The following is a 27144-nucleotide window of genomic DNA, read 5'->3' as shown; positions in this document are numbered from 1 at the left end:
ATTATAGGCGAGAACGATGAAAGTACGAAAACCAAAAATGACTTATATTTAATAATGCACAACTTAGATCAATTAGAATTTAAATTCCAATTCGATCAGGTAGGTACCTACCTACCCTCAGTCAATAGTATTAATTTTATAGAAATTAGTCAGGTCATGGGTGTTTGCCGCCCGGTTGCCAACACTAAATTGCTGCCCTCATCATATAAAAATTTACTAGGTACTAAGGTATTAATAGAAATTTAAATAGTTATTAAATAGATAAGTAAGGCTCTACTCTATTTTCTTAAAAAACATTTTTATTTTACCAAAAAATATCTTTAAAAAAAATTGCATCGTAGGCGATTCTTTAAACTATAGTTAAGTAGGTATATAACACGAATAAAATTCATAATATAACTGTCAGTTGGAATGTTAGGTATAACTTTAAATCATTCCAATTCAGAATTACATTATCTTAGAAGTATTTTATACCCTTTAAACTGACACTAACCCATTCTATTCATACTTTAAGAGAATGCTTTTCTGTAAGTATTTTTTTGATATAGTCGTGATGAATTAGTCAATAATCAGAGATTTTTAACTCATAAATAAGAAAATAGGTAACACCTAGTTGAATTTGATATAGGTACCTATATGTGTGCAAAAGGGAAGGTCGATTTGTCTAAAAACTCAAAAAATGAGTAGAATTTATAAATTCCCAAAAATCAATCTTCTTTTGGTTCTTCTGGATACTGGTGAATTTAGAATTGTTGTATTATTCCTTTCGCACACATATTATATACCTATTTATTAATACCTATTAATTTATTTAATAAATGCCCTTTCGGGTAGGTATATTGCTGCCATTTAAATTCTGCCACACGAGTGCTACGCACCCCCAACATCCCCGTTTGGCGCGGCTCTGACCTGAAAATAATTGCAAAAAATATAGCACGGAAAGAAACATTTACAATGTACAAATACCTATATCAGATTTTTCTCAGTATATCTAGCTGCAACTAATTACCGAGACGGAAGGCCCTTTTCTACATAGTCACGAAATAAAAATTATATGCTCGACATTGTCACAGTAAGCCCACTCACTATAATGCCATCAGTCTGAAATATTAAGAATAATAATATATTTTAATGAAATGATAAGTGATTCTCTCATATCATTTTAAAAACATGTATTAAGTTACGCAGAATTAAGATAATATTTTTTTAGACTGCATTCCAAGCCCTGTTTGGATCCGTAATTGTTGTCAAAGAGAGAGTTAAAATTTTGTAGAAAATGTGCCCATTGACGTCCTTGAACAAGAAAGTTTCCATCAAGTATGGGTGACGCCGTGTACGTACGTACGGGTACGTACCCATGCAGTTTGCCGTAGCACAGTTCACCAGGAGCTGTTGTAATGGAAATAAATGGCCGTATAGCATTGGGATTGCATTATTCGTAGAGCACTTTACCGCGAAGTATCCAAGTCGTAGACGTATGTTATAAAACCCTGATGAAAGTAATTTGTCATTTTTATTAGAAGGCAATAATGCGATATGCGATACCAACCTATACTATATACCAACTATACCTACCAATACAGTAAGTATTGGTAGGTATAGTTTAGACAATTTTTAAAACTGTAATTACTGTTTATACGTGATCTACAACAAATATTTTTAATCTGTATATTTGTTGGTTTAAAAAACGTGATCTCAATGCTATACGGCCACCTGCTTCCTACACAACATCTCAAGGTGAAGTGTGATACGGCGAACTGCATAAATGTACAATTTACATGTAAGCAGTGACGTGGAAAATTTTATGTGGCAGTAATTTTCCTTATGTCCATATTTACGAAATCTAGTCTAGCTACACTTGTTCCCAAATATTGGTAAGGTACCTATTTGAAATTAAGGTTAAAGAATTCGAAGTGTGTATTATAATTTGTTGTGGATAAAATATTTAGTTCTACAGTAAAAAAATATTTTACGATTTGTACAATATTATTATATTATATGTAGGTACTTAGTGTTATATCGATTATATCTTGGGATGCGGATCATCTACAGTCCAGGGTGGCCAACTTGTTTGTTGTTGCGATCGACTTTTTACCTAATAAAATAGTCTCGATCTAAATTTAAAAATTCATGAAATTTAACACATTAACAAACACACCCAACTAATAAGTAAAATTTTATTAATAGGTATGAGCGAATTTTAGTTCGCTAAACTATATTAAGTAAAACAAAACCTATACCAACAAACATTTGGAGTAGGTAGGTACTTAGGCATGGTAAGTCTTGGATTTTTCAAATTAATCATTTTAATTTTGAAGGGTCTTAAAATACGAATGCTGCCGCGGCCCGCGATCGAACAAAAATTGTTTCACGATCTACCTGTTGGCCATATCTGATCTACAGCATCTATCGACCGCACGCCACTGGTACCTATCTACATAATATTTACCTAGCTAAATTTTCATTCGAAAACATGTTACGGAAGCGCCTTTATTTATCTACTCATCAACTGTGTAAAATACCACGATTTAGGTATAGCAGTGGCTAAGGGTGGAGGTAGGCTGTTAAGATTTGACATAAATAGTAAACTTTGTCAGTCATACGTAGGTATTTGTTTTTATTAAACTAAGACTACAATGTACATATGGAGTTGGTCAATTGAAAAAAATCAATTAAACCCTGCCTAAACCAAACCATAATGGTTTTGGTAGGCTTTGGGCGATCCGACAAAATAGTGCACACCTTTTCATTCGTGCTTATTTGTTTTCGTCGAATTAAGAATATATAATACACATGTTGTTGGTCAGTTTTTTTTTTAATTCATTAAGTCCTGTTTAAACAAAACAACACTATATAAAAATATTATTATATCTTTAAAATATCCGATTTAAGTCAATTATGTATGATTTAATGTCATAATTATAGATATTTTATAGATAGACGAGTATTTTTTTACTATTATCTATTATGGCTTGGTTTCGCAGGGTATAATTGACATTTAAAAACTAACCAACACCATATGTGAATTGTAGTCTTAGTTCAGTGAAAACAAATACGTATAATTGACAAAGTTTAGTATGCACTATTTATATCGGATCTTAACAGCCTACCTCCACCCTTCGCCACTGAGGTATAAGTATACCACCAACTTTGTAAATGCAGAATCTCTTGGAAATATGAAGGGTATGAAAGCTTGGCATTGGTTTTGATACACATTTTTTGTTAATTCTATATAGTAAAATTAACAAAAAAAACTATTCAAGAAATATTTCACAAGATTTAAGAATGTAAAAAATGGTTTATTAAATTATTAACAAATGCAAGTACATTATAACAAAAATTTGGAGATACCCTGACAACGATTATGCCGATTGCCAAATAATAACGAAATTTAGAAAGCGCTTCTGTGTGAATTGCAAAAACCACTAGGTAACTTCATCGCAATTAGATAGGATAGTTAAGTGGTTAGTGCACATGGGCGCGAATCCGTGGGAGCGAGGGTTCGAACTCCGCTGCGTATCGTATTTTTATCATATGTTTTCTTGTGGTTATCCCTAATATATATTATAGAAATATTATTTCTCAGTTGTGTTTTCAAATTATGTAAATTTTACAATACTTTAGTTAATTATGTTGACAACTGCTTCGGTCTGTAAACCCGTCCGTAGAAAGATTCAAATGAATCTCTGTTGGCTAACCAGTAAAATGGAGTTCTACCACGTAAACACAATCAATGGAAGTAATACATTGGTTTACATAGATACTATTTGGCAGCGGCCAGAAATAATAATGTAAACGACATAAACGTTGAAGGATTTGAGTTTTGTTGAGTCTGAATTGGATTGAACTCATGTCATTCCGAAAGCTAGCTAGTCAGATACTTTTTTTTATTAAACATTAATAAGTATTAGTCAGAATATAAAATAAAATAAAAAAACAGTAGACATCCTGTCGTAAGGTGGCCGATTGACCTGCCAATAATCACGATGTGGGCCACCCAGGTTCGTCACCACCAATATTTTATCCATACATTATTTATGTTCACAATGAATGTTTACCGTTTGATTTTTTATATGCAAATAATTTCTCTCCCGGTGACGATTGGTCTGGAGTCTAAACTCTAAAGCAGATTTTTTCAATCGAGGTACCTACTTTATATCACCATGTTGAGTGAGTCATCCATGTTTGATCGTAAGAGTATCATAATGCATTTCCATATAGGGGAGGTTGTAATGATAGGTTTTTGGATTTCACATTTTTACGAGAAATCGATGTTAGCCACTCGTTCAACGTAGGGTCCAAAACTCATTGAAAAACACATTGTGAATTTTCTAGACCTGAGATTCGAACCCATGATTCACGACATTGTAAGCCTACACATTACCGTTCACCCATGGTGGGTGTATAAAAGGCTTGGATTATTTAATTCGTACGTTTTTTTACTAGGTGAGTAGGTACAAATGATTACTTTTTTACAGACATTTAAAAAATAAGAGATCTTTTAAAAATCGTATTTAAATTTCCATCAATTAGGTACCTACCCTACCTACCTATCCTTAGTCTATACTTGATTTTCAACAATCTATTAATTTTCGAAGTTCATGTATATAAACGAACCGACAATATTAAGTAAATTACTAAATTTGATCCTAAGCGGAGAATATGGGGTTCCACAGCTTTGTGGTTATATGTTTAAGAATTTTTATGAGGAATAGTCCTTAACTATTCGTCCAAACTATTAGTTACATGCACTGGATCAAATAGTTACAGCATGCGTTTTTTGACCAGCCGTGCATTTGAACCCGCGACCCACGGCTTCGTATTTAAGTTATACAAAGATGACCCACTTATCAACTAGAACAATATTAGGTAATTGAATAAAATATATAAACTTAAAATACTTATTTATTCCACATAATATATTATCCACCAAGACCGATTTTGACCATTTTAATAGGTATGACATTTTTGACTGACGAGAATGCCACGTTAAAGCGGTGAGAGTCGTTATTAAATATTATAGGTATATGGAATATTATCATTGGGAATAAGTAGGAAATCCAATCCCGAGCCAAAATTCTGATCCCGGGATTTCGGGATTACAATTTGACAATCACGGGACTGGTCCCGGGATTGGGATTGCAGATAACATTGATAAAATCGGTCAAAAATAAATCTAGTATAATTTATACTCTTTGAGACATTTTTATTGTTAATATTGTGTACGTTCAATCTTGAAAATACATAAGTTTAATGGAATAAATAATTGAGTAAAAGAGTAAATTAAATAATGAGATTGCTGTTTCTGATAGTAAAGGCAATGAATGGGTTAGCGAGACTTAAAATAGTAAAGCAAATCGTGGTGTTATGGCCTTTCCGCATCATAAATCTAATTAGTCAGCCAAATATGAAACTGCCGTAAAACGTATGAGATCATCATGGTAAAATCACTTTGTTAAAAGTGTGAAGCATTGTTTTTTTCCAATCTTTCTCATTTTTATTAATTTATGTGGAAAAATAAAATGAATCGGCAACTTACATATGGGTATAAATCAAACTTCGGTACTGTTCGGTTAAAGCGGATACAGCGGAAAACGCATTTTGAAAATAGCCGATAAACTGGATAAAATAGTATTTTGGTATATTTGGTGTAAAATTATAGTAGTGCACTATAATTATAGTGCGATTGGCATCACTGTCTCGCGAGGACCTCGATGCGTTGCTTTCAGTCTTCAGAATCACTCTGGTTCCCATTGGAAACTGTTTGTTATCCGGCATGGCATGGTAAACGTAGATAGGCTGCTCAATTAACCCGAAGATAAAATTATCTAGTACCTATCTGTAAAAGTATTTTGTGTAGGTACCCAATTCCTCATTGAATACGCGGAGATATTGAAGTTAGTTAGTGGGCTGGTTTACGACTGGCACAAGTGGTGGTTTAATAAATTACTGTTACCTACCTACTGATAATTTATCGTTACAAGTTATAAGTTATAACTAATACCGATCGCATTGGATTTGAACTTAGTAAGTCTGTGCTGAAAGTGAATTAGGTACTTGACCTCTATGCCTTATAATCGCACGACCTTTGAGACCACAATGTCATTTTATTAATTTCTAATACTTACATATTATTTACTGACCACAAGAAAAATAAACTAAGCCCTGTCTGTTTTATTGTTTCACCTTATGTTGCGTTTTATCAATATAATAATCACATCTAACAGTAGAGTGCGGTGATTTTTGATTGTAGGGATGCTGTTTACTATTTTCAACATATTACTTATTTAGGATTTCATAAAATTGATTTTTGGCGTTAAATACTATGATGTGTGTAATTGCACTGTGGTAGTTCTGATAAATTCTAAAAATATTTACGTTATAAGTATTAATAATAAGGATAGAATTTTAAGTCAAAGTTACCTTACGATTTCATAATAAATATCTACATTATATTATTACATAGGTAACACTTTATCGATTATTTCTGGGGATGCACCTCAATTACAACATCTATGGATCGCACGGCACTGCTGTCTTATACATAATATGTATAGTCTTATAAACATACTCGTTACCCTTTATTACATTACTCATACCCTGCCTTAACCAAACCATAATAGTTTAAGACGTATGCTATGGACGATCAGACGAAATAATGCACACCTTTTCAGTCATGCATATTCGTTTAATTGAGAAAACATATTATTACAGATGGTGTTAGTTAGTTTTTTTAAAATTCATTAAGCCCTGCATAAACAAAACCATAATAGATAAAAAAATCTTTTTATATATATAAAATATCTAAAATTCTGTATGATTTAACGGCATAATTTTAGATATTTTATCGATATATCATGATATATGAATATGTTTTGACTTATGACCAATTGATATACTAGTATATCAATGCTTATGACGTAGGGTTTAGTCAGTTTAGTGGAATTTTAAAAACTAACCAATGCCATTTGCAATTTGTAGTCTTAGTTAAATGAAAACAAATATGTGTGACCGACAAAGTTTAGTGTGCACTATTTATGTCGGATCTTAACAGCCTACCTCCACCCTTTGTCACAATAGGTATCTACCTTTTTATTTTTAGTTTTAAATTTTCTACAAATTCGTTACCTAGGTACCTATTTACTTATTATTTATTATCGGGTATTTTAAACAGAAAAATATTTAAATTGAGAATAAACCATCTACTGAGAATTAGATCATTTCCAAGACACGTATTCCCAAACAATTTTAAGTACGTCTATGACGCTAGCAAGTTTGGAGGCACCCTTGTGAAAATTTTGCATGTGAGATAACCCGCCCTTACAATATGTAGGTACCTACCTAATACAATGGGTATTATAATACATGAATGTAAATTTTATTATCTTGTCAGGATTTTTATGCTTTGATTATTATTAACAGAACAAGAATAAACGAGCATGAAGAAACAGAACGGTGACAAAACAAAACAGCGATAAACAGAACTATGACAATTATGACAAAATATGACAATTAAACGGGACTCAAATCGTTGTTGCCGACAAGCAATAATATTATTATCTCGTATTAATCAATCTAATCTAATATGTTCCAAATGGTTTACAATGAAATAATGAGTTTAATAATTCTTCTAAGATAAATAACTGAAATTTAGCTTTTTGAATACTTAATGAATTTTAATATATCTAGTGACATCATAAGACATCACAATAGTTAGCCGAATTTTCATTATTCTGGATTGTCATACTTAGTTCTGTTTATAGCTGTTCTGTTTTGTCCGATTACCGTTTGCTTCACGGAAAACAGTCACTGTTCTCAAAAGTTGTGATGTTTGTATTATTTCCTTCATTCGCCGCCCTTTGTAATTTACCACCCCTAAGCAATGCATGATTTACCTACCCCCACGGACCGTCACTGACAAGATATAGTACTATTTACCCATTGACTGATAAAATATTTTTTTTATTCATTATCTTAATAATATAAATTATGGCATTTGTTAATTAATGTCTTTGGCCAGTAATTTTATTACATAACAAAATAGCGTGACATACTGAAAGTATGGATATCGATGAATGTGCATAGGTATTGACCACTTGCAGTGGCTACATAGTTTGTTTTCTTTCAAATATTTTGATGGCGTTTTATTACTCATGTGACAGGAAGTATGTATGTAAGCAGGATTAATTAATAATTTGCACCTTACTTTTAAATAATATTGGTTGGTACCTGTCCATTACAAATTTTGCAATGTCGGCCTCTATCGCCGATGCATACCTGATCAGAATGCAATGCTTATCGTAACAATATTATATTATGATGTTGAATAAGTCAGATGTTATCAATTATTTCAACCGCTGTCTGTATCGCGATAGACCTGTGATTTTTGAAACATAGGTACGCAAAAAGATAAAGGACTCTAACCCTCAACTCCTTAGTAGTTATTAGTATTTTATAAATAAATTCATTAAAATAGTATGATTACGCATTTGGCAGTTACCTAACATAATAATAACTAATGGTAGAATGCTAAATAAAAAAAATACTGGCCGTTGTTTTCCAATACTTCCCATCGACACTTTTCCTAAAACACAATATGTTATTATAGATCCACTAGTATAAGTTGTCCGCTGAGTGAGACCGCCACATTTGATATATCACTCAATACTTTTTATACTGCGATAAGCTTAGGCATAAAGTCCTCTAAAGCAGGCTTGCGGGGCGCTCGCGCATTTTCTATGTGAATCATCGAAAATACAACGTAATCAAATACGCCAGCGCACATTGGATTTGACGACGCATTGTGCCCGCCTGCCCCATGAGTCACCGTTGTGTGGCTTTTCAGCCGGACGAATTAACGAAAATACAACGTAGTCCATTCATTGAACACGGCGAGCAAAATCATGCTCTGGAAGCGTCGTCAATAGACGGGCGAGAAGTCATTATTTAATAACAGAGATTTCATTGTTTAGTTATTGCGTAATTACAAGCCCCGAGAAATAATATAATATTGTTATGGCTTTGTTATGAGGACGCTGATAATAATAATTATTTTGTGCTTCTTGGGCCCCTTATTACATAGGTGAAGGGTAATGCGCGGGTGGGAGGGAGCCTACTCAGTAGTGAGCGCACCGAACGCTTTTTTGGTGGGCTTTATGCCTTATTCGAACGCCTGGCGATTTATGATGGTACATCTGTACTAAAATATTTTTAATGTCACTTTTTAATTTAAAGAATGGTTCATATTATACACTAATTGACTAATGGATACTGAGGGGATAGCTTTAAAATGCGGCATTTAAACCACATATTTTAATAATGATGACAATGATATGACGTACCTAGTTGTTTATTCATTTGCGCGGTGCCTATGGGTACTATCATTTTGTAGTTCTTCAAACCTTACTACTAAGTTTAATTTTTGATATGTGGATACATAATAATTATTGATTGATAGACAGAACTGTTTTTATGGTGGTTTTATTGTTGCGCTTGTACACTGCATTATATTTTGAGGATGTATATAAGTATTTATATAAATATTACATAGTAAGTACCTACATATATGTGAATTTATGATTAATTAGTTTTATATCATATTAGAACAAACACGATATGCAAAGAACGACTAGTTAATTAAGATTTTAATTTTGAACTGCTTGGTTGAAAGGTTTGATATCGATTGACTACTATGATGTTCGAGTGACGAGTACTTAATAAAATTATCGTCTGAGCTCGTTAGTTATACTTTCTATTGATATACGTTAATAAAACAATGTTGCTCTAAGTGGATGAAACCAGCCCCGATCATCAGTAAGTTATGCCTATAGGTACCTATACTACTGTACTGTAATGTACTATAGGTACCTACTTACATCCATGTGTTTTGTTTTATTTTAGTCATGTAATTTTATGTCCATTTAACGGACGTTACATGCAGTTCAAAACACTCACGAAGATATCACCCCCCGTGACCCCTAGGTACGACTACGAAGAGGGATGTTATGTACCTACTCAGTATTATAGATTTTTATACATAGCTTAGTTTGGTTTATATATATTTTAAAAATCAAAATTGTCCGGTTAACAACATGATTTTGTATAATATATTCCTAATATGTATCTACAAATACTTTTCGTAATTTCAATGGATTGCATGCACCCAACTGAATATTAAAAAAATAAATAAAAAAAAACGATTGAAATTAAATTTTGATCATTAAGACATTACCAGTAGTACCACGTATCTTTGTTAAAGATTAGTTTACAAGATTGTTCATTATTTTATTTTTATCTGTTTCAGGTGAAAGTGAATCCGGTATCACGGATGTTCTCTATTAATGACAGTATGTAGTGATACGCTTTGAGTAGCCGTAAAAAATGGTGAGTTTTGTTTAAACATAATTAATATGTTCAGTAAATATTATTTTTTTATTGCGTTCAAATGGTCTGCAGTTTGAAAGTTACTCTGGTTTAATTAAACGATTGTTTTAAACATTTGCAATAAATGATTCGCACATCTAGTTTCTCATTATGCATAATTAGACGAACAAGGTACACAGCAGTCAGCACGTTTGCCACCATGCAGCTTTTTAGTTTCTAATTATATCCTCGACTTTATTGTATTACTGATAAATATGGATTATTGATAGAAAGTCTTTATATTAAAGAATTATAATTTCTTGTGTTTATTGCGCCTGTGTTTCACGCCTGCAAGTCGTCGTAATGCAATTTCCCACAGTACTGTGGAATCGCAGGGAAAACAAATATAGAATACTGAAATGTCGTTTTGACATTTCATAATGATTTCCATAGTAACGCACGTATATATTAATAATTTAGTTGCTAGGACCCCCTTAGCAACCAATAATAGTGTTTTACTTTTTACGAATTTTTTCCGAAATAACTTTCCATACAAAACAGAATTAACTGAAAATGAATTCAATTCTGCTTAAAGATGGCTAAAAGTATTAAAAGAATGCATTGGCATCGTGTTCTGATATATTCTAAAAGTTTCAAATGTCTAGCTAGTCGGGAAGTTAGTTAAAAATCGATTGCAAGATTTGTACTGGACAAACAACCACCGGACAAACAAGAATACGATCTAATAAAAACGTTGTAAAACATACGTATGACTAACAAAGTTTAGTGTCCACTATTTATGGTGGATCTTAATAGCCTACTTCCGCCCTTCGCCACTGCTGTTTTTCATTTCACGGAAGTATGAAATATACATTAGTACTGAGTACATAATATTATATACAACTCCCTCGCAATATTTTACAAAGAGCAAAAAACTGAAGCACCTGTTTGATGCAATATAAGGTGAAGAAAATTGTCTGGCTGTGACGAAACTGTGCTAGACATCGAGCAGACGTAATAAGCCGAACGCGGTTCCAACGAACTCGCTGCAAACCTATGGATTATTGCAGTTGTAAAGCAACTTGGCGAGCGGGAGAGGAAAATAGAAAACATATTATTATCCATTGGCGTTCTGTTCCTAAAAACTGCCATCTTTATATGGAAACTGCGAAATTATTTTTAATTATTCAAAATTCTTCCAAAAGAACGTATATTTTATTATGTACAACGTTTTTATTAGCTCGTATTCTTGTTTGTACTGTGGTTGTTTGTCCAGTACAAATCTTGCAATCGATTTTTAACTAACTTCCCGACTAGCTAGACATTTGAAACTTTTAGAATATATCAAAACACGATGCCAATGCATTCTTTTAATACTTTTAACGATCTTTAAGCAGAATTGAATTCATTTTCAGTTAATTCTGTTTTGTATGGAAAGTTATTTCAGAAAAATCCGTAAAAAATAAAAGACTATTATTTGTTGCTAAGGGGATAGTCCTAGCAACTAAATTATTAATATATACGTGCGTTACTACGGAAATCAAAATGAAATGTCGAAATGACATTTAAGTATTCTATATTTATTTGTTTGTTTGTTTTTTATTTAAGTACTTCATATCAAATACAAGTTTGAGCATATTTCAACAGAAAATTTAATAAAGTTGTATATAAAAAGTTCTTTTTATCTTGTAATTATTGTATCATTATGGTCAACCAAGAGCAACATCCATATTATAATCAAGTAGGTATATATTATTCCTCCTACGATGCCCGCGCGGCTTAAGCGTCGGCCTATCCCGTCGTGGGTCCCAGGTTCGGATCCTGGGTCTGGTAGTTTGGGAGTACACATATTGTTTTTCAAGTTATATATGAGTCAGAGTATGGACCTAATAGGTTGAGCGAGTGGCTGACATCCATTTCTCGTAAAAGAAACAACAAAATCTGTTAATACAAACTTCTACTCTGTGGAGGCCCATGATATCAAGATCGGACATGTTCGAACAAATATATATCTATAATACTTATTATTGATGAAAGAATATAAGATTAGTGATTTTAACTAGCAAATTGTTAGGTACTGTGTAGCTTTGGAGCAACTTGTTTTGAAAGCTCTAACTAATCACAACTCTACTCGATCATTATGATGATATTTATTATTATTATGGGTATAGGTAGTTCTGCATAGTCGAGCCATCAAACTATTGTATCCGAGCTATGATTTCATCTGTGGAAATGTCTTTTTAACAGTTAGCTATGTCACTCGGTGTATGCGAATGCATAACGCGGTCCAATTATTAATAAAACATATCACTGTAATGGTGTTGATCTAACGACCCTCGTATTCCAGTGTGTAAGGTTCTGGATTCTCACTCTGGGGCTCCGGGTTTGATTTCCGATGAGGTCCAAATATATATTTGTAGTTTTCTCAAAGCCTAAGTGCATATGTGATTGTTTCACTTCTAATACTAGGTACACTACTATTTGCCTACACTGCTGTCATTGGGCTTCTTGGGCTGTTAGTGCAATAACAACATATACTTACGCAAATATATATTCTTTTATTATTACTATAAGTACCTACTTATCTACCTTTATATATCAATATTCAATCGATAATTTTCCGAAGTATTAACATAGTAATCTAATTTGATGTAGGTGTATTATAATTTAAAGAATATTAGTGTTGGATTTTTTGTTACCTATATAATATATTATATAATATGGCTAATAGGTATATGGCTAATGTATCCCAGCCAGTCAAATTATTTTTTCGAGACAGCGATCATTTTGCCGATTTCATGAACCGAAACGCCGCTCCGGTGAGCTCCTGTCCATTTCAAGCCATGTCAATATTTCTTGGTGGTAAGATATTGAAGATATCGAAATAAAACAATATGCAAAACTATAAATACCTCGGTAATTGTCCAGTTAATCAACATAACTTAGCAACGACTAGTATCGGTTTCGTTCGATCAGGCCTCATAGTGTCATTGGCAAATGAGAAGTACTATAATTACAAGATAAAAATAACTTTTTATATACAACGTTTTTAAATTTTCTGTTGAATCATATAAACTTGACTTGACTAGCTTAAACGATCAAAAAAATTGTACTTGATAGAAATACTGAATAATGAAATACCATTCCATATTGATTTCCATAGTAACGCACGTATATATTATTTATATTGCTAGGACCCCTAGCAACCAATAATGGTATCGACATAACTTTTCATACAAAACTGAATTAACTAAAAATGAATTCTATTCTACTTAAAGATTCGTGTTCTGATATATTCTAAAAGTTTCAAATGTCTAGCCAGTCGGGAAGTTAGTTAAAAATCGATTGCAAGATTTGTACCGGACAAACAACCACCGGACAAATAAGAATACGACCTAAGAAAAACGTTGTAAAAATACATTTACATTACATTACACATCTATTGAAATAATAATATTCGCGAAGTGATTATTAAAAAAAATGTTTCTATGCGGATCTAGATTTAGAGATTCATTATTCTGTTTAAACAAAGTACGGCATTAATATGATGCAAATATTTGTGACGATAACACACACAGTAATTTCATAGTATTTAAAAAGGTCCCTTGTTTTATACGTTGTAATTTCATAACTTACGAATGGAGTAATAAATCAATTCGCGTTATTCGTGGGAAAAATAGTTTTGATTATCGCTACTGATGTAATATATAGTGTTATACACTGGTAAATAAGTGTAGCCAACATCATCGACATCATTTTCACCGTTAACAATCATTGATTTATAACTTTGGCTGGTATTTGTGTAAGGCGGAAAGCTACGCGCGCACATCGCGTCGCGAAAACTGCCGACCCCTGAACGCATCCAACCCTACCCTACCCTACCCCCAGTCGCAGTGCAGACAGCTAGACCAGACGCCTAGGTAACCCACTCAGTGGGTAGTTACTGCCTACCTACTCCGCCGGCCCGGGAAAACGGCTCGGGGTCAACGACCCGCGGGCTTTCGTCTAGACTGCCGTCTGCCTCCGACCACCGGTTGGTTGTGTGTGTGTGTGTGTAAGCGTGAAGCAGGGGGAGAGGGGGTGTTCGCGATTGTCTAACTTTCGCGTGGCCCGGAGGCTGGGTCCTGTCGACCCGTTTCGGGCATTGCTTGCATCGTTGCGAAAGGGCTCGCGTTTGAGTTCCGTACGTGTTTTTTTTTTCAAAATTCGAATACGAATGTTATTTTAGATCCGAGTCTTAGATTATAGAAAAATCCGAGTATAAATGAAAGCACAGTTATTGTTCAATTAGACAGAATTGATAATACACTATCTGTACGAAGGGAAAGCATCAGACCTTACCGAACATTTTTTTAAAGAAAAATAATTATTATAAATTACTTATTATGAATATTGGTGCAAAATCCCCAGCAATAGTTAGTTATAAATATATACAGGAGCTTTTTTTTCTCGCGAAGAAAATACGTATATAGACGGAGAACAAATGATTTGGAAATATGGATAGGTACCTATAGGAGGATTGGCAAGAAACAATGCAAGATTCTGTACTTACATACCACATATGTATTACCTACATTCCAAGATATTCTCCGTGAGATATTTTGTTTAAGGTCTACGACACGATATTATAATGTTTTTCCGGGACATTTTATTTTAGTCCCAGAGGCATTTAATTTTCAAATTTGAGGTTGAAAAACAATTTCTATACGTAAATGGAGTCATAAGAATGATATTATTTTTATGAAAAATGATGAAATATTCACCCTTTTCCTACCCTGAACGTATTTGTTTTCATTGAACTTATACTGCAATGTGTAGATAGTGTTCTTTAAAATTCAAGTAAACCCTGCCTAATCCAAGCCATAGTAGATTATAGTCTAAATACTTACATATTTGTTTATCTATAAAATATCTAAAATTATGCCATTAAACCATACATAATAATAGATTTTTTTTATCGATTATGGTTTTGATAATATATTTCTTAATTCAACGAAAACAAATAAGTATCCATGACTGAACAAGTGTGTACTATTTTTGTCGGATCTTAATAGACCACCTCCATCCCTCGCCACTGATAAGTAGGTATATAGGTAGTTACCTAATAATAATAAAAATATTTACAAGAGTAGAATTCCTATATGCCACATAAGTACATTAACATTAATAATTTATAATTGAAACATGGATAGATGTACCTACCTGCGAAGAAAGTATAAGTCAGGTGCTTTGGTTTCGAAAATTCACGTCCGTTAACTTCATACGTCATACGTATTATTACCTACAATATCAGTATCGATCTCAAAGTAATAATATAAAGAGAGTCTGCATTGTTCAGCTATCTGCTTCTGCATCCTCTTGGGTCGATATTATTCTCGTTGGCAGTTTATTGTCATTCATACGGTTCACATTACATAGCCAGCGTAGTCTCACAATCTAGATTGATTGAACCACTTTTCAATCGTACAGCTCTGCATTGTATTTTCTCCTTATGTGGTTTAAATTACCTACAGATATATAATTTTATATACTTATGTATTATTTAGGTAATTACAAAATAATGCTATAATTCACTTAGAGATAATAGCTATCTATAAACTATCCCATAATTTGAACAAAAACTTTTTTTTAATTAGCTCTATAATCTGTTGTGGGTCTTGGCCGACACGAAAAGGTTTCGTAAACATTTTTTAAAATGAGAAATGGATTTCAGCCATTTGCTCAACCTATTAGGTACATGCTATTGATATTTTAAACACATACTGAAAAACAATATTATGTAAATTTGGCCAGACACGAAATTTGAACCCAAAACCCTTGACCAGGGAACTCAGAAATAATTCTTAATTATAATTCTTAATAATTCTTTTCTGTGCCCTTCACTTACCAAAAGGATACGTTACCACTCTGTCATCAAGGGGGTCGAGTATAAGGGGTGTGTATTATTTAATTCGTAGGTTTTTTTTTTACTACGTAAGTAGGTATGTGTAATTGATTACTTTTCCAAGAGATTCGTTATAACATCGAATTAAAATTTAATTTCCGTCAATTACTTACCTTACCTATATATCCTTAGTCGAACCAACTTAATTTACAATTATCTACGAGTATTATTTTTTTTAAATTCAAGTATAATAATTAATGAACTGACAATATTATTGCGTAAGTAAATTACCAAATCCTATAATAATATCAGAATTTTTTTATTGGTTGGTACCTACATACTTACCTATATATCAACTCAAATCACCAATAAACTCATATAATAAGACAGACGTAAATAAGCCGACAGCAGTGCAGGTAACTAGTTTTGCCAGGAAAATATCTCTGGTGCATTGCCATTATCGACCGAGACACGTTATTTTGAAGTTAAGTGGTAGGTTTTATTTTCCACTGGTCGGGAAGTAAAAAGTATTATCGGTTTTACCGTGGTCTTGCACTAGGTACATACATACCTACTTGCACCTTGTTCGTGTCTGTCGGCTATACTTGGACAAGAGAAGTAACTATCTACCAAGCGACTGAATGAATGTTTAATGATGCCTGAATTCAATGTATAGTGGCAGTTTTCTATATATGAGTCGCTTAGAATCATAACTCACATATTGCAATTTTGTCATTTTTTAGTTAAATATGCCAAGTGATTCTAAATGAATTAATCTATATACCGAAAAATAGTTGAGTATTAAAAGTCAATTTAAACCATGTGAAAATCGTTGACAAAGTTCATTGTTGGTGTAATATGTCGTATATTTCAAAGAATAGAGTTTTGTCACCAACGCCTTCCTAACCAATCGGGGAGCTCTATTTCTCATAGTATGCTGTATGTCTGCAACGTTAGGAGTATTAGGTATATATATTTAAAAAAAAAAGTTATTCGACTCTCTCACTCATTAATATTCTAGGGAGTTCAATACTGTTCTTCAAATTACAAAAAATAGTGCTCTGTTGGTTTTTAGCGATTATCTCAAAACTTGATTTTTGGAATATGTGAGTTATGATTCTAAGCGACTCATATATCTCTATGTCAGTAATAATCAATACCTACTGCTTATTTTCCTATGATCTGAGATCTGACCGTAACAAAATAGTAACAAATCAATCAATGCACAAACGTTGAATTTCAAAAAAATATGTAACCATATTTATTTTAACATTGCTGTATTTTTAATAATTTATCCACAATTATTATTCACACGTATGGCGGCAGGGTATAAGCGACGCTCAAGGCCAATTATAATCAGGCTGTGACACGATAGGTACCTACTGTAAATTTCTATCGTAGTGCGAGTTATTGCTCATACATCGAGTGCAATATGGTCGAATTTTGTTCGTGAAAATATAATATTTGTGGATAATAAAAATTTGATAAGAGTTAAATAAACGAATTCTGGCCTCTAATTAGATAATTAGAATTATATTTTTTCCCATGCTACGTCATTATAGTAGGTTGTTGCATCATGGGGTTTTCCTAGGATCGTAAATCTGATTCGCATACTTATATAATATTATCTATCATTTATGCTTGACGAATCTTTTGGTTGAGTTTACGGTACTAGTCTGTTTTGAGGGAGCATTGACGACTTTTTTGTTTAGTTGAGCGCTACTTGCCGCTGTTTCCCTCATAACAGACTAGTACCGAGTTTACATTATTTAAACATTACATATTCTATTATAAATGAACTTATAAAGTTACTACATCAATCAATTACAATTGTTGAATTTATCTTGATTCATACTTATCTGTCCAGTGATAAGCATCGATTTAAAACATACTATTAAAATCGTATAAATATTAATTTATTTTAGTGTCAATGGCTTTTGTAATACAAAACCGGTTTTTTTTTAAGTTTGACATCTGAATACAATATTACAACCTACTTGTAGCTTTTTAAAGTGCTCACTAATTATTTTATCTTTTGTAAGTCAGGTTAAAGCTGCGTTTTGTCACACTATTGGTAGGTACCAGTCCAAAATCGAGAAATACTGAATCTTGAATGTTTAATTTCAGATATTATTGAGATCATCCGAATTCACTGGTAAAATTAGAACAATCAGTAAGAATTTCCTATAATTAGTACATAGGTATATCAATTATTTATAGGTGGGTACCATTCAGTTATAGTTAATATACCTACATTAACAATGAAAAATTAATTGATAGTCGGTACCTAGTTGTTATTATTTTATATTGTTATGGAACGGCGGGATCAAACACCTTTTATGTTTAAACTGGCTTTATTAGAATTTAATATACGTTTATAATAGATTATGTTTTAGACAATAACTAGTTAACAGTCTGATTGGTACAGTGATTGAATGCAGCCGATGCTTCCTTATTTAAGGTTGAAATAATACTGATTTGAAAAGGTACTTTGATTCTATACCTATAAAGAAACTTTATTAATATTACGCATGGAATTCTCAGACGTTTAATTTGATAAGAAAGAGAAGGTTTGAAAAAGTGAGAGATAAAGGTGCATTGCATTTCCAGATATTCATCATGCTGCTTATTAATACTTGATAAGAATAGGCTCAAAACTGCGGGGCTGTAACAATATCCAGTGTCTTTTCAATACACGTGGTAAAATTTTATTGAATTTCTTTAACAATTTTTCGAGAAACAAAGATCTTGAAACATCAATAATTAATATTCTCGAAAATTCTTTACCTCTTATTAATGCGTACAGAATATAATTATTATGATATTATAATATTTACAATACGTGACAGAATTTTTTTTACTAGGTTCTAACATTTTTTGCGGAAATGTTTTATTTAAGAAGCGAACTCGATAGCATTAATGAAGTTTTTTTAAAACGATTCTAATATTGTTAATTTATCTATAAATAGTTTCTTGTCATAATTAGTTCACGAATGCCTCATCACAGAATACATTATTGAAAGCATAGAGCAGGTGATAGGTATTAGGTATTTCTCACCTTCACTTTCATTTACCCCCGCCACGAGAGAGCAAAAAAAAAACAAAACACAAAAATAATAATATCGCGCCGTACATAACTTTATTCCATATTACTACAGCCTTTCTTGCGCAATCGACGAACTAAAAACCAGTCACAACATTCGCGAAATAGACCTGTGCTTGTCATAACGAGGTGCGCAGTTTTTATTATTGAGGCCATAAAAATCTTGTATATTATATAACAATATACTATAATATTATAACAATGGTGAGGGGTGGAGGTAGGCTGTTAAAATTCGACACAAATATTGCACACTAAACTGTGTCCGTCATACTATTGGTTACAATATATATTTTCTCAGAAGTGTTTTTCAAAATTATGTATGTTAAATAAGGATATATTGTTATATAATAGAGTTTCCTGAAAACGTAAACTGGGCATAAAGCTCTAAGAAAAGACAATTGCTGCATGTAAGTGGTAAAAGAAAATAGGCAGCTGGTCGGCATGATCGAAGAAATAGTTCTGTACTGCGGAAGTACGCTATAATCAATAATTCAACACACATTGTATTACAAGCAGAATTTTGCAGAGGGTTTCATCCAGTATTGAATAAATCCAGGGTAATGATAATGACACGAGATCGCCTCGAGGTACCCAAGCGCTCCTCTCCAATCTATAAAAAAACTTTAAAGTTTTAATTGAAAAATGACAATTTTCTATAATAAGACACTTCATACCCTTTGGTTGATTACTAATAACGGTGATCACTGAAATTACAGGCGTTGCCAATAATTTCGTGCCATCTGGAGCGATACTGTGAGGACATTTTTAATTCATTCACTTTCTCTAAGATGTTGCTCCATCTGGAAGGTGCACGTCCTCGCGACCTCCTTTCTTCGATGACACCAGTTAGTTGTCACCCTTATATACGAACTGCTCGGATATCTTCTAACAATGTGACCGAATAATAAAATCGAAGAACGCGTCTCATGAGAGTAGACGAGACTGACGAGAGACGTTCTTTGAGGTCAAGCACTTCCGATATAGAGTGGAATGCCATCACCACATAACGCATATATTCTCTCCTTATCAGATTCTCTGGGAGTTAAGGTTTTAACACTGTATAATATTAAAATTGTAAATATCAGCGTTTTAAGTATGTTTAATAAATTTTGTGATGCTGTGGTTTTTTCATATCTCAGTGAGATGATTGTCGTCACCATTATATCAATGGTCGTCACTGGAAATCGCGATTCTTCTCCTTATTTAATATTTAGCTAGGTACAACAACAAGTTCAACAGAAAGTATGAAAAGCATAACACAATCGACCAATCTACGTAAAATATCCTGGCAACATAACTTAGCTTTATTTATACCACTCAATATTGGGCGATACTTCAGTGAAACGGCAAATAATTTTCAACTATAGGCGCGACGAAATTTTGGACTCGCTGGCAGTCTGAGAGCGAACGTCGGTATGAATACGTCAATTTGTTTCGTGATGGCGACGGGGGTATTAATTCTTAAATCGTGTAAAGATGACTAACAACGTTACCCATTTACTTTCAAAAGAAAACATGTCAATGAATATATTATTATTGTTACTAATAGAACATTAAATGGACGCATGTTGGATTTATATGACAAATTATATTTCGTTCGGCATGCGTCATTTGCACTCGCGACCCGCAATCCGCGCATCGCCTAGTCCCGATCTTTTTAGACCATGCTTCAACTAGCCTTAAGTAACATTTTCGCAAGGGGGGCTCAAGACCTGTTGGTGCTCCAGGCCTCCACGTATCTAACACCCCTACTATATAGGTACATGTAGTATTCATTCGAGACTGAATATTAATTAATATTGAATATTATATCTCTCTGATATCGATTGAATTTTACGTATTATGATTAGAATTACGAGGGAAGTAAGTAGGTATAGGTACATAGGTGACATGGATCACCAATCCTGCCCGCCATGGACCTTGTTCGTCAATACGTTATCAATGATTCAGTTGCCCATATGGTAGAAAAAAATGATAATATAATCAATAAATTCATAGTAGCTATGCAGACTGGTGAATCTATTATTATAATACATTGGTTTTGTGTGTCGGTAACAAGACACATGAATCATGTAGTTACATTACGACTTTCATATCAAGGTTATCATTAAAAAGTTTCTTTTCTGTTCCTCCTCCTCACAATACTTCTACATTCTACTAATGCTATTCATCTGCTTTATCTGTTCTAGCTTCTAGCTACTGTTGCATGGAATTAATGTAGATTTCTTGATGTGGATGTAATGTGGATGCTTTGTATTAATAACAATATTTGTTTGCCACCTACATAACCTAGAGAATTTACATTTTATACATGTTGTATTGAAGTATAATACCTATTTTGAATTAATTATATTTTAATGCTACCTGTAGTTATATTGCAGGCAATTTTATCACCCACCGTGGAAATGAGGCTGGTGGCTGGCTTGTGTTGTTGGCCAAGATTTCTTAATATTATGCAGGTACATGTCCGGTTAAAATTTATATTATGCCTTTTCGCTTTCTCCAATTAGTACATAAATACATGTACCTACGTGGCCGAGTCTAATCGATTGTACGAGGGTTGCTAACAAATATCTCTCGTAAAATATCTGAGCATCAAGCACATGCTTACATCTAGCTAGGACATAGACAGGAGACACGGTGTGATAAACGGAACTTCTTAAGATTACATATACCTAGATCTTGTGAAAAGTAATATTTTCTCACACTCATAATACTTACATTTATTCCTACAGTAATCAAAGAATATGGTAATTAGGTGCCTACATATTAAAGGTACTTATTACATACATATTATAGGTATTATAAGTATACACTAACAAAAAAATGAGATTGCGCGTAGAACAGATTAATGAAATAGAAATGTTAAAGCCAGTCTCCATAGACACAGACTTTGAAGCCGGATTTGGTTAAATACACAATAATGACGGTCAGACCTTAAAAGTAAAAAAAAAAATGCAAAGCGCGACCAATGTTTACAAATATTAGATACAGACGTAACTATTGAAAATAACACATTATAATAACACGTGTTTATCCCAAATTTTCCTACCCTCGAGAATTAAGCCTTCTCATAGCTTCTTAAAGTACATAATATTTAAGTTAAACGGTAAAAAATATATGTAGATATTATTATGGGCTCATGTATTTTAAAATTTTTGGGTTGGGTCCATAATGGCAAAAAGTATGCTGATGCTGAATTCTACTCCAATTAATGTGTTTCTTATTAAAGCGCAATTTGAGATTTACCTCTTATCTTATACGATAGTAGGTACTTATCTACCCAAATTATTTTCTTCTTACATAGACCAGGAATATATACTTAGGTACTTACATTATTAAAAAAATATATAAGTAAGTACCTACTGTCCAACAAGAAGATTTAGGCACAAGCCGGAAGTCGCTGTCGTCGACTAAATAGGAGGTCTTAGTATTTCACAGTTTTAACACGTGGACAACTCGTCGCTAACTGGATGGTGCTTCAATTTAAGTGCGGTTAAAAATGGGAGGAGCCTGTCAGTTCACAGTTTTAACACGTAGCCACGAATATCTTGTTGGACAGTACTTAGGTTTATTTTTAACACTTCAACAGGCAATGCCGCCTAATAACAGTTGTGTTATTTAAATATTTTAAAAACATAATAGATAGTAAGTAGCACTGAAATAGTCATTGAATCATCCAAGCTTTACGAAAGTTACATATTTTACACTGAATTGAATCCGCAGTCCCCAGGTGAGAAAGCAGTGCTGTACGCATTGAACTATGAGGGTCGCTATATGCATGTGAAATTGCTATCGAATGTTGTTATACAAAAACTTTCTATTACTATAATTATGTATCTACATATTGTAAGTACCTAGTAGTTCAACCTCTCTGTTGTACATAAATAAGGCAGAAGTCGGAATGCATGGACGTCTGCCAACCTGCTATGACTATGCGCACAGCCTGACAGGTTTAGAAGCACCCGTCTAGACATCGCCGAAAGTTGCCCAAGACCGGCAAAGTATTGGCGAAGTGTTGCACAAGAGTAATTCGTTCGGCAGAGCCTAGCCAGACGTCTGGCTGGTGGCTGGGCCGCGGCGGTGGCCTGGTGCGAAACCGAAAGTCGTCTAGCCCGACCTCGACTCCCGCCTGTGCCCACTCTTCGCCGAGCCGCAACGCGCGTTGCTATGCGAACGGCGTCGTCGTCTTCTGATGGATGAATTTCGCTAGTCGTTCTTTGACACTTTTCAGACCTGTTCAACCTCAACACATGGTTTGCCAGATAAACAGAACATATTATCAATTAATTAATCGCTCAAATAAAATCCCACTGGCTGGAGGTAAAGTCACAATATATAATGGGTATATGTGATTTTCTTAATGCCTTGGTGTTTCTGTGATTGTAAAAAGATTTTCAAGTAGTTCTATCGGATTGTATTATATCAAGCGTATCCAACGTCGATCACGGGATGGGTTTTAGAATTATAGACATAAAAAAATAAAAAGCGTGTAAATTCAGTTGTACTAATATAACCAATATGATTTAAGTGGAATTTTTATTGACCATTAATTACGATTTTTATTTCCCGACACAGTTTACTAGATAGTCGTTTTCAAATTAACCACTAGGAAGCCCGGGTGACCTCGTAGTATCATTTGATTCGTATTGCAACACTCACAGCTTGCCGTATGAGTGAGAGAAAGAGAATATGTAAATCCCCGTTATTTAAACTGATGTGTAGTTTCCTGTTACAGACGCACAGTATGATAATAGTTTAACGATTAGTGCAATGCGTGTCCAACAGAAGGCCAAAACTTATCATTTTTGAGACAATTGAGATATGGAGTATTTTTTTGTAATGGCGAAAGACAGCGAAAGTGTTACTATTTAATTCATAACGCCTCAGTGTCTTTAACCAAATATAATACATTTGTTTAAGTTGCAGAATAACACTAGGAAATTGTGGTACCTAGGTCACTTCCAGTGTTGATATAATATACTAGACAGTAAATCATATAGGTACTACTCAAAGTTGGACATGCCTGGATTATATCATTCGAAGAATCAACTCCATGGTACTATTTTATTTGGACGCTAACCCAAGATTGACTATTGCTGGTGTTGTGAACTCGTCAATCAGGCAGTGGGTTTCTAAAATATTTCTACGCGTGAATGCGTCTGTTATTATTTCGCAATCAAGATGGCTTGGCCTTCTTTGCCTCCGAATCTAATTGCTATACGCAGTGGCTCGTACTGCATCTAATATAAGGAGGATAAAAGATAAGTATTAATATCATAAGCATAGGTACTACGACAATAAAGTGGACGAATCCCATTTTTTTCGTGCACACCTCCAAAAGAAATGGGAATGGCTCATTGGCACCGACCATGTTTACATCACTCCGTCCTCCTTTCCGTCCGAGAGCTTTACCCTGCATCCTCTGTCCAGACAAGTACACAATCTACATATACCTACTGCTTGTGATTATGCTCATCTACTAGCCGTTGCGTCGAGTTGCAGCAGCTGACCGTCGCAATAGTCGGAGGCTCATAGCTAGGACATTTAAAAGGAGTCATGCTATCACCATATTGATAGAGCAATTTGAATTATTTCTTTTCAGTCATTTTGTTTTTACTTGAGGTTCCTGTTTGAGAATTCATATTAGGTAGAGAGAGACCTACAGTTTAATAATATTTTTCCTTAAACGCACGTCACTGAATAATTTATTATTAATAGGTGTGTAGGATACTGTTACCTAAGTGTTTTTTTTTTATAATGTTCTATTACGACTTGCGTAAAGTTAGTCTGGGACAGCGTCTGGTGCGTGTCTAGACGATTACAGAAATGGTTTCGTAGATACCCCATTTTTTGCTCACGATTTGACCGATCGGCCATTGATCGACCGTGGAAGGCGAAAATGCCGAGTCAAACAAAACTGTACCTTGGCAGACCGTGGCAAAATGTAAGATCTGACCCAGATATTTCAAAACAAATTGATGATTTCGTTTATGTTTATATCTATATCTATAGTTAAGAGGATACTTCAGTGAAACGGCAAATAATTTTCAACAATAGGTGGGATGTAATTTCGCACTCGTTGCCATTCAGAGAGCGATAGTCGAGCTGTGAGCACGTCAATTTGTTTTGTGATGGCGTCGGAGGAATACATTCTTAAATCGTGTAAAGATGACTAAAAAAACGTTACGCATTTACTCGAAAAAGAAAATATGTCAATGAATATATTATTATTATTACTAATATAACAATAAACATAACATTAAATGGACGCATTTTGAATTTTTATGACAAGTTATGTCTTGTTCGTCACGCGTCGTTTGCACAATCTGCGCGTCGCGTAGTCACGATCTTTTTGGACCATGCCTCAGCTGAAGTATTGCCTTAAACGCTATAACTAACAGAGACAATCGATAGCTGCTGTAAAAATTACGACGTGCAGAAATTTTCCTTTTTACTATAAAGTATTATCCGATGCTTAGTCATAATTGACTAACGTTCTACGGCCGTAATCGACTGTTTAATGATACTATTAAATAATGGTAGAATTAAGAAACGCAAGTGACTGCTCACTGCTGTCAATATAATCAAGTACTTAGGTATGTTATCGTACGCAGAATTCAAGCTAATATTGTAATTTTTTTAAATTAAATTGTGTCGAAATTCAGATTCATTCATATCTTAGGTTAATATAACGGTATATCTATATCTGGCCTTAGATCAATGTCAATTCAGTGGTGGGGGGAGGAGTGTTAATTATTATGAAAGTTATAAACATGCCTTGAAATTTAGTATACCTACATTTAAATAGAGATATATGTTTATTTCAGATACCTACATAGATTATTTCGAACCCTATAACTAAGGTGTATGGAAGTTAGTAGTTGTAATTATTTTAATTTGGTAATAAGTTCAACTACTAAATTTAGTTTTTTTTGATATGGATATATGTAGGCACATATTTGATTAATAAACGCATAACTGTTTTAATTATTGTTTATTGTGACGAGTAGGTACTTAATTATCGACAGATACCGTTAGTTAGTAGGTAGGTACTAGTTTATGTCGATCATGGCCCCCACATCTTGAAGCGGGCCCCCAGGTCAGGATCTTTGGCGGACACCCTACCTATCACTGGGGTTAAAGTTAGTGTGTCGATCTACAGAAGTGTTTTCCAATTGATGTTCCAGGTAAAATTAAGAGTATTCAGTGTATTTTTAGCAATGTTTTTAAATTTTTAATAAACCCACTTGAATTATGGAGTTTTCGTATATCGGCACACAATAACCGAAATTTGCATCACACAACCACATATTTTAAAATGTTAATATTCTTAAAGTAAAATAGCGCCGCAGGCGACTTTTTACCATTACTGAAAAATTGTGATGTGTGTTTATCTCACTTATTAGGTCAACCCGCCACGACAGACCCTGTCAGTCCTTTGTGGGGGCCATGATGTCGATAGATGTTACTATAGTGAGTTAGCTGTACTTAGGTTACTTACGAACATTTTGAGATCATGCTCTGGTTACTGTAGATGTCAAATTGGATTTATATTTGTGCAAAACTACGAATACTAGGTAGGAGGTAACAACGCAATTACTCGCTAAAATAAGATAGAAAGTTTTGTGGGGTTTTTCCACATTAATATCATAATAATTATTATTCTGATAATGATTCTTACTTTCACCTAGCAATAGCTAGTAAGTAGATTCTGCATAGAAATATGAAAAATACCTAGCTTATTCGACGGCCAGCTATTTTGATTTTTTTTAATTCATGTTTTTATTATAAT

At 33.6% G+C, this 27144-nt stretch overlaps 1 long non-coding RNA gene across 3 annotated transcripts in view; it reads left to right on the top strand.

Annotated features, from left to right (window-relative positions):
- LOC147065305 (uncharacterized) overlaps positions 1-27144 on the top strand; it is a 156179-nt gene that overhangs the window by 53698 nt on the left and 75337 nt on the right. For all 3 annotated transcript variants that reach the window (XR_015071742.1, XR_015071743.1, XR_015071741.1), the window contains exon 3: positions 10304-10383. This is a non-coding gene — a long non-coding RNA (uncharacterized LOC147065305). The remainder of the gene's footprint in view (positions 1-10303; positions 10384-27144) is intronic.

This window comes from Rhyacophila brunnea, unplaced genomic scaffold (genome assembly GCF_057557595.1).
Source record: "Rhyacophila brunnea isolate RB1 unplaced genomic scaffold, BYU_Rbru_1.0 scaffold_6, whole genome shotgun sequence".
Taxonomy (NCBI): domain Eukaryota; kingdom Metazoa; phylum Arthropoda; class Insecta; order Trichoptera; family Rhyacophilidae; genus Rhyacophila; species Rhyacophila brunnea.
This window is presented reverse-complemented; position numbering and strand designations above follow the sequence as displayed.